Source organism: Eschrichtius robustus, chromosome 2, assembly GCF_028021215.1.
Source record: "Eschrichtius robustus isolate mEscRob2 chromosome 2, mEscRob2.pri, whole genome shotgun sequence".
NCBI lineage: Eukaryota > Metazoa > Chordata > Mammalia > Artiodactyla > Eschrichtiidae > Eschrichtius > Eschrichtius robustus.
In genome coordinates, this window is record NC_090825.1 from 111,697,384 (window position 1) to 111,712,556 (window position 15,173).

The 15,173-nt window shown below is 45.3% G+C and overlaps 1 protein-coding gene across 3 annotated transcripts in view; it reads right to left on the reverse strand.

The window, feature by feature from the left end:
* The window catches only part of FSTL4 (follistatin like 4), a 734,451-nt gene extending 724,336 nt beyond the window's left edge, over positions 1-10,115 (reverse strand). For all 3 annotated transcript variants that reach the window (XM_068535874.1, XM_068535876.1, XM_068535873.1), the window contains exons 1-2: positions 9,825-10,115; positions 5,289-5,491 (exon numbers count right to left, since the gene is read on the reverse strand). The gene's annotated coding sequence lies outside the window, so the exon portion shown is untranslated. The remainder of the gene's footprint in view (positions 1-5,288; positions 5,492-9,824) is intronic.
* Positions 10,116-15,173: the final 5,058 nt, after the last annotated feature.

Sequence of the window (15,173 nt, forward strand, 5' to 3'; positions counted from 1 at the left end):
GTCCTGACCTCTGCCAGGGCAGTGGAGATGGCTGGTCACTCAGGACCTTGTCACTGGCCATTAAAGCAGCACCGTATGTAGGAAAACTCACAAGGAGCAAACAAAGTCTTCAGCAGGCTCTCAGCTCAGGGCTGCACTCTACATGGCAAACAGGTTGCATTCCCATGTCTGCAGAGATGCAATTAATTATTGATCTTTGTGCAAAACGGGCACTGATAAATCAATACGAAGCTGATGCCGCAGATAAACAGTGCGTGTCATCGGGAGGCACGGCATGTGTAAATGATTCGATACAGATTGGTATCAAGGGAAATTCTGCCTCAATATGGCTTAAAAAGCCAAACGCCATTAGGATATGTAGCAACAGCTTTTGTGCTAACTTATTGCTGCTCTCTCATTCAGTCGACAAGCACAGATGGAGCACTTTTTTGAGCCTCTGGCTGTGTGCTGGGCCTGGAGGACACAGGGTCGATTGAGCCCCCTCCCCGGCCACACCCAGGAGCTCAGGACCTGGGGCAGAGCTCATGGAATATTCTTCCCTGCCTCCTGGGGGACAGGAGACCTCAGCCAGGACGGGCCTCTGCTGAGCAACTCCTTGTGCGCCAGGCCCTGGGATGGGCGCATGGTATACATTCCACTCAACTTCCCGACAGCTACTGAGGCAGGACTTCCTGGCCCAGTTTTACAACTGAGAAAACTGAAGCTTAGAGAGGCTAAGTGGTCACATAGCTACTAAGTGGCAGAGGGGGCATTTGAACCCAGGGCTGCCAGTTCTAAAGCCTAGACTCTTCTCTGACCTGGTTTATGCAACAAGTATCTTGGATCTGATCAGAGATCAGGCTGTTTGTGCAACCACAAACCATCCTCCCACCCCAGGCAGCCTACCAGCATTGACCGCGTGAGAATGGGGAGTCCTAGAAGGAGCCTTCCAGACCTTGGAGGCACAGGTCTGAGCCCAGCTCTCTAGCAGGTGGTGGACCAGGGATATCCCAGACACTGCTGGGTGCCTAGCCAACGGCATTAACCCCATCTCCCTCACTAACAGAACCCAGTACTGTCCAGGCATCCCTGTAGTGGGAAGGCTGCCCCTATACCAACCCCACCAGAAGATGTTAATCTGGATTAATTTAGACCAATTAGAGTCATTTCATTCCTTTTGCCAATGACTGGTTTAGGAGGCAGCACATTACAAAATTCTGGCCAAGGAGACCTTGCTCAGGAGAACAAGTCTGCTGGAGAAACTCCTGGGAATGGTTTCTTAGCTCTTAAATAGAGACACAAGGACCATTTTTCACCTAACAGATTGGCAAGAATCCAAAGGTTGAGAAGATACCTTGTGGGTTGTTGCGAAACCAGCCCTTCATACGGTGTTGATGGGAGAATAAACTGGTACAAACCCCAGGAAGGGCAATTTGCAACATCTGTCAAGGTCACAAATACATACCCCTTTTGCCTCAGCAATTTTACTTCTCGGAATTTATGCTCTAGGAAAACTAACAGATTTTCAGAATTTATTATAATAGCAAATATGGGAAACAAATATCTATCAAAGGATGACTGGTTAAACAAATTAGGTTACATGCATATAATGCAATATAATATAGCTATAAAACAATGTTAAGGATGTGCTTTATGTACCAAAATATTTTGCTCAGTGAAAAAAAAAAGCAGTGTCAAAAAATGCTTAGAGGGACTTCCCTGGTGGCACAGTGGTTAAGAATCCACCTGCCAATGCAGGGGACACGCGTTCGAGCCCTGGTCCGGGAGGATCCCATGTGCCACAGATCAACTGAGCCCATGTGCCACAACTACTGAGCCTGCGCTCTAGAGCCCACAAGCCACAACTATGGAGCCCGAGTGCCACAACTACTGAAGCCCGCCCACGTAGAGCCTGTGCTCCACAACAAAGAGAAGCTACCACAATGAGAAGCCTGCGCACCACAACAAAGAGTAGACCCCGCTCGCCGCAACTAGAGAAAGCCCACATGCAGCAACAAAGACCCAATGCAGCCAAAGATAATAAATAAATTAAATTAATTTAATTTTAAAAAATGCTTAGAGCATGGAAAAGTGACAGTGAGATAGATAAAACTATATGTTCATATTTGCTTGTAATATGCCTTATTACACAAAGAGATTCTGGAAGAATGAAACCGAGCAGGACCCTGTGGAGTTCCTGGGCATGGAAGCCTTTCTGTGTCCCCTGTTTCTTGTCTGTAGGGAACAGACTCCAGCCTCCATGACCTTCCCTGAGTTCCCAAGGGCAGATTCAAACAGTTGCTAATCAGGGAAGGGAGGGGATGCAGAGACAAGGGAGGAGCAGCCAAGAAACAATAGTGCAGCCTTGAGGCAAGGTCCTGGTTCCACCTCAAAGGACACACATAATATCTCTGAGCTCTTTACAGAACTAAAACCCCCAACAAATGGAAAATGTCAGCATTCTTCATTCCAGAGAAGACCACCTGAAGCCAGATTAAAGGAACCAGAGAAGCTCATCAAGAGATTACCTGAGACCAGATTAAAGGAGTGTAGGCCCTGCACACAACTTAATCTTATCAGTATCCCCACCCTTGAATCATTGCTATAAAACTCCTCACCAAATCCTCTGGGGTTGGGACACACAGTTTTTGAGGGCGGGAGCTCACTCTGTCCCCCTTTGCCTGGCAAAGCAATAAAGCTATTCTATTCTACTTCACCCAAAATTCTGTCTCCAAGTTTCAATTTGGCACCGGTGAACAGAGGCCAAGTTTTTGCCATCAAGAATAAATAAGAAAATCCTATTCATGAGAAGAAAGGATAGGAGTAATAGGGAGACTTTTTATTGTATGCCTTTTAAGTATTTTAGATTGCTAACCTGTGGATATAACACCTATTCAAACAATTCACCATGGTCTGAATATTTGTGTCCCCGCCAAAATTCATAGGTTGTAATCCTAACCCCTAAGGTGATAGTATTAGGATGTGGAGCCTTTGGGAGGTGATTAGGTCATGAGGACAGAGCCCTCGTGAATGGGATTAGTGCCCTTAAAAAAGAGGTTCCAGAGAGATCCATAGCCCCTTCAGCCATGTGAGGAAACAGCAAAAAGACAGTCACCTAAATGAACCAGAAAGCCCTCACCAAACATGGAATCTGCCAGACCATGATTCTGGACTTCCTAGCCTCCAGAACTGAGAGAAATAAATGTATGCTGTTTATAAAATACCCAATCTGTGGTATTTTGTTATAGCAGCCTGAACAGACTAAGACACAATTTTACTTTTTTAAAGAGAGTAAAACAATGAAGGGACGCTATCTTTTCTGCTTGTGGACACTTGTATACAAGGACATGAAGGTTGAGTGGAAGGAACCACAGCAGCCACTTTGTGACCATGAAGGGCACTAAAGTGGAGTAGAAAAATGGAAAGAACTTGTGCCCTCAATGACATTGTTGAGCTGCTAAATTAACCAAACCTGGAGCCGTCCTACCCCAGAGCTTATCATTAAATGAGATAAATCTCTTTACTGTTTAAGCCATTTGGGTTGGGTTTTCTGGCATAAAACAGCATGCCAGCAAGAAAACAGGGCCCTGATAAAAGCCATGCTCATGAGGACACATAACAAACAGATGATCTGTGCCTCTGCTCATGCTTCTATCATAAAGAAAAAACTCAGGAGTCCAGGGTAAACACATAGGACTAAACATACGCACTTATTTCTGCCACACACCCTGTAAAAAGAACCCCCCCAAAATAGTAGTGAAGGTCTAAAAATGACAGAAACCCACAAGGACAGAGAAAAGAGAAGATGACAGAAGACAAGTTCTATCAACAACAGTTTGGAAGCTGGAAAGCAGATGGGCAAGAGCCAACTCACTTAGCGGATCAGGGAAAGCTGAAGCCTGTTTTGTATGAGCAGACCCATTCAGAACACTGAAAGACCCAGGAACTGAGGAAGCAACAAATACTACCTCAGAAGGCAGAGGCATAGGTGGGGCTAAAAACTAGGAAAGTCCACATGAGAACTAGGAATCCTACCCCCACTTCCCAGCAAGATGACCACCCTACCCTCACCATGAAAATAGATGGGAGGCCAACTCTTTGGAGAGTTTGCGTCAAAAGAGTTTCTGCCCTCAAGGACAGCAGACACAGCTGAGCATGGGGGTGGGGGCCATATTTAAAACAGGGAGAATAAGGGTAATTCTATAAACTGAACAGTGAAAACTCATGTCACCTTCTCCCACTGAGCTTCTGGAAAGTTCTCACCCAGACCTATACCCCTCCTCCAGGCAGATAATGGGAGGATTTCTCTCTGGAGAAACCGACCACCCCTAGAGAAAGGACCTGACATCAGGAATCCCATATGCAAATAACCAAGTCACCCCACCCCAATCACTCTATACTGACGCTTACTGGTCATCGAGCCTCACTCAAGCACAGGGAGCGTCCCTGGGGGTATCTGGTACCTCACTCTCAGATATGTGTGGGGGGCCATAGAGCACCAGAGGTTGGAGAAAAGCCTCTAACTGAAGGATCAGAGCAAACAGGAGATAAAAGAATTCCAAAGGAAATAGAGAGATTGCAAGAAACAAACAAAATAATAATAATAATAATGTTTGTACTTTAATACCCTCAGAAAAATTATAAGATATTGCATTTCACGAAATAAGAACAAGGGAACTATGAAAATGAATATTCAGGAAACAAGAAAAAACATGGAAATGAAAAACATGAGAGCAGAGTTTTTTTAATCAACAGATTATTTGAAAAATAAAATAGAACAAATCTCCATTAAAAACAGAAAAAAAGTAGAAAATAAGAAAGATAAGAAAATTCAAGGATTAACCTAGGAGGTCCATTATTCAACTAATAGGAGTTACAGAAAAAGAAAATTGGAAAACAGAGAGGATCCAATTATCAAAAAATAATACTAGATACTGTTCTAGAACTGAAGGAAATGTATTTCAAGGTTTAACAAATCTTCCAAGTATATGGCATCATGAATTAAACTTTAAAAGAATAATTTTTAAAAAATTTTTTAAATTTTTAAACCATGCTAAGGAATACCATCATGAAGTATAGAAAAGAGAAATGGAGAGAAATTCTAAAAGTAAATAAGCAGGTCACATAGAAACCTCAGGATCTGAACGGTATCTGATATCTCAACAACAATGGAAGCTAGAAGACAATAGAACAATGCATTCAAAATTCTGAGGGAAAATGATTTCCAATTTAGAGTCAGCCACACTATCAATCAAATGTGAAGCTAGAATAAGGACATTTTCAGGCAAACAAGGTCTCCAAAAACTTACCTCCTAGTCCCCTTCCTCAGGAAGTTACTGGAGGAAGTATTCCCCTCAAAAGAAGGGAAGAATCCAAGAAAGACAAGGAAGTGGGATCCAGGGCGCAGGGGATGCCCTGGAGAAGGTGGTGGAAAGTTCAGGTAAGAATCTGGGTGCTGTTTTCAGAGAACAGTCTAGACAGCAGCTGCAGGCTGGAGGCTCTTCAGGGCTGTCTGAAAAATAAACAAACAAAACAAGTCGCTTGGTGCTGTGTTTAAAATATTCAGAGATTTTCATTGTTGTCATGGAGTTTGGGAAATAATTTGTAATTGGTACACAAAACAAAATAAAGGAAAAGAAATGAGCAATTATTAACTTCTGAGAAAATTAAAAGTTGTACAAGAAACTATAATCATAGTACTGCATGTGGCTCTCTGTAAATATTAGTTACATAGTCATAATAATATAAACACTGAATACTGACTTAACCCAAAATGAGGATTTAACATTCTCAGGAGAGAGGAAGGGGAAGTTCTTGGGAGGGGGTGGGGGGAGAGAGGCAGGGCAGGGGAGGAGGCTGTGCCAGTAATAAAAATTAATAATCCTTCCCTTCCTCAAAAGAAAGTCTATGGGTCATATCCAAAATGAAAAAAAAAAAAAAAATCAAGCAGTTAAATCAAGTAGTATAGAAATGCAGAGAAAATACAAGAAATACAAAAATAAATTATATTAAACATTGAAAGCAGTTGATTCCTGGGAGCTGGGAGCAGGGAACGAGGGGCAGGGTACTGCCATCTTTCATTCTAAGCCCACTAGTTCTATTTGGGTTCTGAACCTACATACACAGAACCTGGGTAAGAAAAGTTCACAAAGCAAAAAAATCCCAGAAAGTATCTGTTGATCTCCTGGCATATGCGCAGGTCTCTGTCCATTTCGGGGAGGCTGGGAGCCAGCCTAGGACCCAGCACCTGAACAATCCAGCTGAGACACAAGATGAGGACAACAGGCTGTTTCAATGCTGCACCACTACCAACAGTGTTACGTGAACATCACTAGGATGTCTCCTTGCTGGTATATGCACATCTGTCTCTAGGCTAGAGATCTAGAAGCTGTTGTGAGCCGGGGGCGGGGGGGGGGGGGGTTGGCGGTGGTTGGTAGGACAAAGGTGTGCTAGTTTAAATTTAATAGATACTGCCAAACTGCCCTCCATGAAGGCTGCCCCAATGTGCACAGCCATCAGCAATGAGCAAGAATCTTCCCTCGTCCTTGCTGACACTCGATGATAGCGATCTGCTTAATGTTTGCTAAACCGTCAGGTGAAAAAGCTGCGTCTCCTTTTTTTTTTTATATCTTCATGATTACTAGTCGTCTTAGTCTGTTCAGGCTGCTACAACAGAATTACCATAGACTAGGTGGCTTATAAACAACAGACATTTATCTCTCACAGTTCTAAAGGCTGGAGCCCAAGACCAAGGCACCAACAGATTTGGTGTCTGGTGAGGGCCTGCTTCCTGATTTATGAATCAGGAAGATGGCTTGCTGTGTCCTCACATAGTGGAAAGGGCAAGGGAGCTCTCTGTGGTCTCTTTTATAGAGACACTAATCTCATCTGCAAGAGTTTCACCCTCTTGATCTAATCACCTCCCAAAGGTCCCACCTCCTAATACCATCACCTAGGGGATTAGGTTTCAACATATGAATTGGGGGGGTGTGGGGACACAAATATTCAGTCCATGGCACTAGTATATACTCAATCATAAATAAACTCAATCATAAATAAACTAGGGGACACACTGCAACATTTAAGAAGGGTACAGCGTTGGCATGTTATTGGCATGAAAATATCACCACAATGTATTGTTCAGTGAAGGAAGCAATCTGCAAACAATAAATACCAAATGATACTGTTTATGTCCAAAAACACATACACAAAAACTCTGTTATGTGTAAATTCATGAGAAAGGTCTGAAAGCAGATACACGAAACAGTAACTGATCTTTGCTTCAGGAGGAGGAGGGAGTAAGACTGTGGGGGGAAAGGGGATATTCTCAAGGGGACATTCCACTTTCTCCATACTACAGGAATCAAACACACAGGCTCTGACCGGTCTACCAGTTCTAAGGCCAGCTGTGTAGCCTCCAGCAAGGGCCTTCATTTTCTCTTCTATAAAATAAGGAAAACGGTGCTTACCTCAAAAGGCTGTATGAGGACTAAATGTATTATGTATGTATACATATACACAAACACGTCTAAGATTATTGCTCTGAGTTAGCTATTATCAACTTGAAAAAAACGTACAACGGAAGAGCTGTGAGTTGAGTTTATTCAGTGTCTTACTGAGGACTGTAGCCTGGGAAACCGCCTCTCAGAGAGCACTGAGAACTGTTCCAAAGAGGTAAGGGGGGAGGTCAGTGTACATGTGATAGGCGAAGGGTACCTGTGGATCAAGCACACATCTCAGTAGAAGGTTGCTGCTAGGCACCAGGAACAGGTATCTTAGTTAATGGTTTTAGCGCTTTTCTAAGTATGGGGAGATGCAAGAATTTGGGTTCCTAAAATTTTCTCCTAAAAATATCTACCTGAAGGACTGTTCTGCCAGTTTTCCCAGAGCACAGAGTGCCTCATTCCTGATCTCCACCTGGAATTGCTTTCAGGGTGTGTTGAAGGTCAGCGACTACAGTGGCTAATGACTCAATCCTTGTAGAACCAGATGGCGAGCAACATTCTTTAGTTGGCACTATTATCACCCATAATGTTTGATTTCTTAATAAGAACGGTTTCGTGTATTAATTGTATAATTTTTTGAAAGAAGAAAAAGGAAAAAAAGCAGTGAAACCAAGGTGGGACAAAATATAATCAAGTGCCCATCCAAATCAAGGACCAGCACACATGGTACCAACCCAAGAGACAGCTAACCAAGCATGGCCACCATCGCCAGATGCAGAGAGGCCCGAGGTAAAAGGCATGGCACCCTGGAGTTGGGGTCCAGAGCCTGGCCCCTACCACTTACCAGCTGGGTGACCCTGGCCCATCCCTTCCCTCTCTGAGCCTCAGCTTCCTCGCCTGTACAACGTGGGGGTGGGGAAACTGAGGAGAGTGTGAGGTAACCAAACTCAGAAGAGTCATTGCCGGCTATGCTAGCCCCAGCTCCTCTCAGGCTGTTTCCAGCTCCACACCCACCTGGGCATCTGGGAGTCCTGTCCCGTGAGCAGAGGGGGCTCCTGATGGCCAGGTCGAGAGCCCGCTGTAAGCCCCCATCCTGCCATCCCAGGCCTTCCCTGAGCCTACCACTCTAGGACTACTGTCCCCTCTTCTTGCCATCTGGAGACCCCCAGGGTTTCACACCTCCAGTCCAGACACTGCCCCCCTTTCTCCCGCCAGAGCCAGACTGTCCTTCCCAAATGTGGGGAGGGGGGGATGCAACATGTCTGTTTCGACAGGCCCCACATTCAGGACAACGCTCCTCCATCGGATCCCCGCCTGGCCTGGACCCTCAGAGTGAACCCTGCTCTGCCCGCATTGCTGAGGGCAGCATCTCGGGTCTGGGCTAACAGAGCAGCGGGCACCCTCTGGCCGAAAACCCCTGCTGCCCGCACCCACCTCATGGAGGACCAGGCTGCATTTCAGAGCCCACAGGTGCCCACTCACAGACTCCCTCTCTCAAACACTCCACACAAAGGAGCTTTTATCTGGTTCTAAAACATGCTCTAAAAGCTTTAAAAGTCTTGGCAGTGGTTTCCCAGGTTCTGGTCTCTTTCAGATGATAATAGTTTTAATTATAACAATCATTGTACTATAATACCTTCCATTTAGGCAATCAGCTCCATTCAGTATATTTAAATGGAGGGAAGGGTGAATGTGGGCACGCCTAGGTTTTCTCCGCCCTTGGTTTCAGAAAGAAATTCCCTGGGCCCGGCAGGTGCTGGCTGCAGCCTGGGGGCAGGAGACCCGCTTCTGGGAGGCCTGTGGGGGAACTCCTGCAGCCAAAGTGCCTGGCCCTCCCAGGAGCAGGCTTAGAGGGAGCCCACAGGGATTCCAGCACAGGAATCCCCAGGCCTCCCAAGAGGAACCCTGCAGCCCTCAGAGACCTACTGTGGCTCCCTATTACCCACAGTAAGTTTCCAGTTCTTCAGTTCTCTCCTATCCGACTCCAGGCTCATCTTGCACAAAATCTCTGCACACACCACCTGCATCTGGCCCAGCCCATGCTCTTCCCACACACAAGACACAACTGCCACCAACTACCAGGCACTGACACAGTGTCAGGCACCCTGCAAGCAAGATGACCAGTCATCCCGGTTTGCCCAGGACTGCCCCCATTTTAGCTCTCTAAAAATCCTACATCCTGGGATACCCCTCAGTCCCAGACAAACCAGGGTGGTTGGTCACTAAGCAGTGGACCTATGGTGGTGACCCAGACTTGCTCCTGACCTGACCAAGCCTTTGCTCTAGAAGGGAGTGAGAGCTTACAAAATACTGACAGTAGGAATTGTATGTGTCCTAGGGCAGCCGTAACAAATTACCACAAACTGGCTAACTTGAAACAACAGAAATTTATTCTCTCACAGTTCAGGAGGCCAGAAGTCCAAAATCAAGGTGTTGGCAGGATTGGCTCTTTCTGGAGGTTATGCGGGAGAATCTGTCACACGTCTCTCTCAGAGCTTCTGGTGGTTGCCGGAAATCCTTTGTGTTCCCTGGCTTTTAGACACATCACCCCAGTCTCTGCCTCTGTCTTCACATGGCCTCCTTCCCTGTGTATTGCTGTGTCTTCTCTTCATATAAGACACCAGTCTTATGTGGGCCCACCTTAAATCCAGGATGATTTTAGTCTTATGTGGGCCCACCTTAAATCCAGGATGATTTTCTCTCAAGATCCTTAACTACATCTGCAAAGACCCGATTTCCAAATAAGGTCATATTCTGATGTTCCCAGTTGACACGAATTTGGGGTGGGTGTGGAGCGCTGTTCAACCCACCACAGGAATGAGCTCAATAAATGCCAACTGCGGTTCATAAAAATCCAGGGCTGGAAGGACAGGAAAGCTTCATTCGTTCATTCCATGTTTATCCACTGAGCACTCACTACATGCCAGACCATGATCTATAAGCTAGGAAAACCCCAGGGAATGAAATCGGGAATCTCTGCGCTTGTGGAGCTCATGGTGAGAGGAAGGGGAAGCACTGGAAAAAAGTCCTGAAGGGTCGCTGGGTTTGGACGAACATAAAATATGCAGATTGTTCTAGGTCAAGAATAGCCCTCGATGGATTGAAAATGTGTAAGCCTGTCCTTGGACATCAGAACAGAAGAGAGGACTGGTATCGGGAAGCAGCCCTCAGCCCAGCTGAGAACAGTGGCTAAGATTAGTGGCAGCGCTAAGGGGTGGCTGGGGGTGTCTGCGGGGCCCCCTCAGGTCCATCACTGCCCCCACTCCTGATGAGACAATCGACCATGTGAAGCGACACAAACACAGCAGTCCTCTAGCCCACTTTTCCACAGACCCTTCAATCCATGTAGGAACTCCAGAGCTTACATGTGGAGACCACTCGCCAAAGCTTGGCACAGAATGAGAAGCCTGGACTTAGTCCTCAGGGCTGTTATCTGAACCTTGGCTTGTGGAACCTCATGAGGCTCTAACACGAGCAGGACCTTTCCCCAGGGCCAGGCCTCTGCAGGGGCTTTCAGGGCTTAAAGATCACTGTCCTGAGAGTCATAGAGTCTAGCTCAAGGCCTGCCTCTGCCAGGAAGCACTCCCAGATTTCCACCTTCTTACAGCTGGTGAATTCACTGCCTTTCACCTCTTCAGCAAAACCGCTGATGTATTTCTATTTTCTGCAGTAAGTATGTTGTACATTTCCGCTCTTCACTCACTCTGGTCACTGTCTCAGACCCTGGCCTTCTCCCTGGGCTTGATAAAACTTGGCACCAACCAAAATCTTCCCGCCAAAGAGCCCACCCTAGAGCAGAACCGGATGCTTCCTGAGTCCCCATCTCCTCCTACTTTAAGTGCATGGCAGCTCCCAAGATATGCATTGCAGCCTTTTCCTTTTTAACACAAAGGGACCCCATCTTCTATGCAGCAAATAGAGTCATTCCCCTCTAAGGGGCAGGGGTCCTGGGACTCATAAACCACAGGTCAGTGCTAACCAATGTGTTTCTTTCCTCGAAGCTGTAATCTTTCAAATAAGCCACTGCTGGGCTACAGCTCCCTCAGAGATAAATGTGCATGCCCATGCCTATTGCATTCACCAACTGTCCTGTCTCAGAAGGCATGACACACACACACACACACACACACACACACACACACACACACAGCTTCCAGGGCTGGCTGGCCTCTCATCCCTCCCGCCACACAGAGGGCTGCACCACCTTGAGTGTGATGTGTCCCATCTCTCCCCTGCCTCTTCAAAGTCTGAAAACGGAGCCGACAGATGCCTTTTCTGCACCCAGTCTGCCCTGAACTTAGATGCTCTACCCATAGACTAAATGCCAACTTACCAAACCGACCCTCTATACAGTGGAAAGGGGGCCTCATTCCCTCCCTGAGGAATAATGTAGGGGGAAAAAAGGTTGGTTCTTGTCACTCCCCTGCTCAAAACCCTGACACGGCGTCGTGTGGCTTTTAGGTAAGGACTCACAGCTCACCAGCCCCAGAGGCCCCGTGAAACTGAATTGTACTGCAGGGGCCAGCACTCCCAGCCTCAGCCCTGAGGATGCTGACGCCTCAGGACACCAAGCTCTCTCCTCTCCCAGGGCTCTCCCCCGTGACCAGCTCGCTTCTGAGGTCCAGTTTACACACAGCCTCCTTTGAGAAGTCTTCCCTACCTCCTGTGTCATCCAAATTCATTCTTTCTTTTCTAAGGCAACAGAGCATAGTGGCGAGCAGCAGGGAATTTGCAATCAGACTTCCTGATTCAAATCCCAGGTATGCTGCTTACGAGCTTTGTGACCATGGGCAAGTTACCTCACCTCTCTGAGCCTCTGTTTCCTCATCTGTAAAGTGGAACTAATTCATAGAGCTGTTAGGAGGGTCAAAGGACAAAACCCACTGAAAGTGTTTTGAACTGTGTGGAGCACGTAGTAAATAATTAGTGGCAGCCATTATTACTATTGCCAACATCTTACCATCTCCCATCGCTCTCTTTGCTTTGCCTTCAGAGCCCTTCTCACAGTCGGTAAATGCACATCTACCTGGTGGTTATTTGCTGACTGCTGAGACGTCAGCTCCATGAGTGAGAGTAACCTCAATGCCAGCACGGTGCCTGGCATGCATAGGCACTCAATAATTAACAACTGCTGGTTTAAAAATAATCATCACTGGCCCTTCCTGACTTCAGGTGGGAGGGGCCTGGGGAGGAGGGAGGTGGTCAGGATAGATGTGCGGTAACTAGCTGAGGCCCCCACTGGGACACAGGTGGACGGGCCACCCGGGCGCCCATGTGGGACAGCTGGTGAAGAGCAGAGCTCAGCGTCAGGTTGCCCCGGGCTTGAGGCCCAGCTTCACCTCTGACCCTGGTGTGGCCTGTGAAACTTCAGCGGGAAACTTTCAGTGGCCAGTTAGGGTAACATGCCCAGCGAGAAGCGCAAAGCGAGCCCAGGCTCCCCTTTCCTGCTGGCCTGTGTCACGGCTCCTGACTGTACCCAGCATCTGCACTGCCATCTGTAGAGTATGTAAATCCACACAATTAATATTCACCATCATCCTACCACAACAACTTTTCTTCACGAATGTGTTCAGTTTCGGGGAACATGGCATGCTCTGGAGGCACATGTACATTTCATTATCTCTAAAAGCTTAACTACCATAACTAATGCTTGACTAATAATGCTAGATTAATAAGCATTTTATTTTTTTTTAATATAGCAGGTTCTTATTAGTTATCTATTTTATACATAGTAGTGTATATATGTTGATCCCCATCTCCCAATTCATCCCACCACCACCTCCCCTGGCTTTCCCCGCTTGGTGTCTGTACATTTGTTCTCTACATCTGTGTCTCTATTTCTGCCTTGCAAACCAGTTCATCTCTACCATTTTTCTAGACTTCACATATATGCGTTAATATACGACATTTGTTTTTCTCTTTCTGACTTACTTCACTCTGTATGACAGTCTCTAGGTCCACCCACACCTCTACAAATGACCCAATTTCATTCCTTTTCATGGCTGAGTAATATCCCATTGTATGTATGTACCACATCTTCTTTATCCATTCGTCTGTCGATGGGCATTTAGGTTGCTTCCATGTCCTGGCTATTGTAAATAGTGCTGCAATGAACATTGGGGGTGCATGTGTCTTTTTGAATTATGGTTTTCTCAGGGTATATGCCCAGGAGTGGGATTGCTGAGTCATACGGTAATTCTATTTTTAGTTTTTTAAGGAACCTCCATACTGTTCTCCAGAGTGGCTGTATCAATTTACATTCCCACCAACAGTGCAAGAGGGTTCCCTTTTCTCCACACCCTCTCCAGCATTTGTTGTTTGTAGATTTTCTGATGATGCCCGTTCTGACTAGTGTGAGGTGATACCTCATTGTAGTTTTGATTTACATTTCTCTAATAATTAGTGATGTTGAGCAGATTTTCATGTGCCTCTTGGCCATCTGTATGTCTTCTTTGGAGAAATGTCTGTTTAGGTTTTCTGCCCATTTTTGGATTGGGTTGTTTGTTCCTTTAATATTGAGCTGCATGGGCTGTTTATATATTTTGGAGATTAATCCTTTGTCCTTTGATTCGTTTGCAAATATTTTCTCCCATTCTGAGGGTTGTCTTTTTGTCTTCTTTATGGTTTCCTTTGCTGTGCAAAAGCTTTTAAGTTTCATTAGGTCCCATTTTTTTAGTTTTGTTTTTATTTCCATTACTCTAGGAGGTGGGTCAAAAGAGGTCTTGCTGTGATTTATGTCAAAGAGTTTTCTTCCTATGTTTTCCTCTAAGAGTTTTATAGTGTCCGGTCTTACATTTAGGTCTTTAATCCATTAAGAGTTTATTTTTGTGTATGGTGTTAGGGAGTGTTCTGATTTCATTCTTTTACATGTAGCAGTCCAGTTTTCCCAGTACCACTTATTGAAGAGACTGTCTTTTCTCCATTGTATATCCTTACCTCTCTTATCATAGATTAGTTGACCGTAGGTGTGTGGGTTTATCTCTGTGATTTCTATCCTGTTCCATTGATCTATATTTCTGTTTTCGTGCCAGTACCATATTATCTTGATTACTGTAGCTTTGTAGTATAGTCTGAAGTCAGGGAGCCTGATTCCGCCAGCTCCGTTTTTTTCCCTCAAGATTGCTTTGGCTATTCGGGGTCTTTTGTGTCTCCAAACAAATTTTAACATTTTTTGTTCTAGTTCTGTAAAAAATGCCATTGGTAATTTGATACTGATTGCACTGAATCTGTGTGCAGTGACTATACTACCCAAAGGGATTGCTTTGGGTAGTATAGTCATTTTCACAATATTGATTCTTCCAATCCAAGAACATGGTATAGCTCTCCATCTGTTTGTATCATCTTTGATTTCTCTCATCAGTGTCTTATAGTTTTCTGAGTACAGGTCTTTTACCTCCTTAAGTAGCTTTATTCCTAGGTATTTTATTCTTTTTGTTGCCATGGTGACAACAAAATGGAATTTTGTTGAATGGGATTGACATTGTTTGAATGGGATTGTTTCCTTAATTTCTCTTTTTGATCTTTCATTGTTAATGTATAGGAATGCAAGGGATTTCTGTGCATTAATTTTGTGTCCTGCAACTTTACCAAATTCATTGATTAGCTCTAGTAGTTTTCTGGTGGCATCTTTAGAATTATCTACATATAGTGTCATGTCATCTGCAAACAGTGACAGTTTTACTTCTTCTTTCCCAATTTGTATTCCTTTTACTTCTTTTTCTTCGCTGATTGCCGTGGTTAGGACTTCGA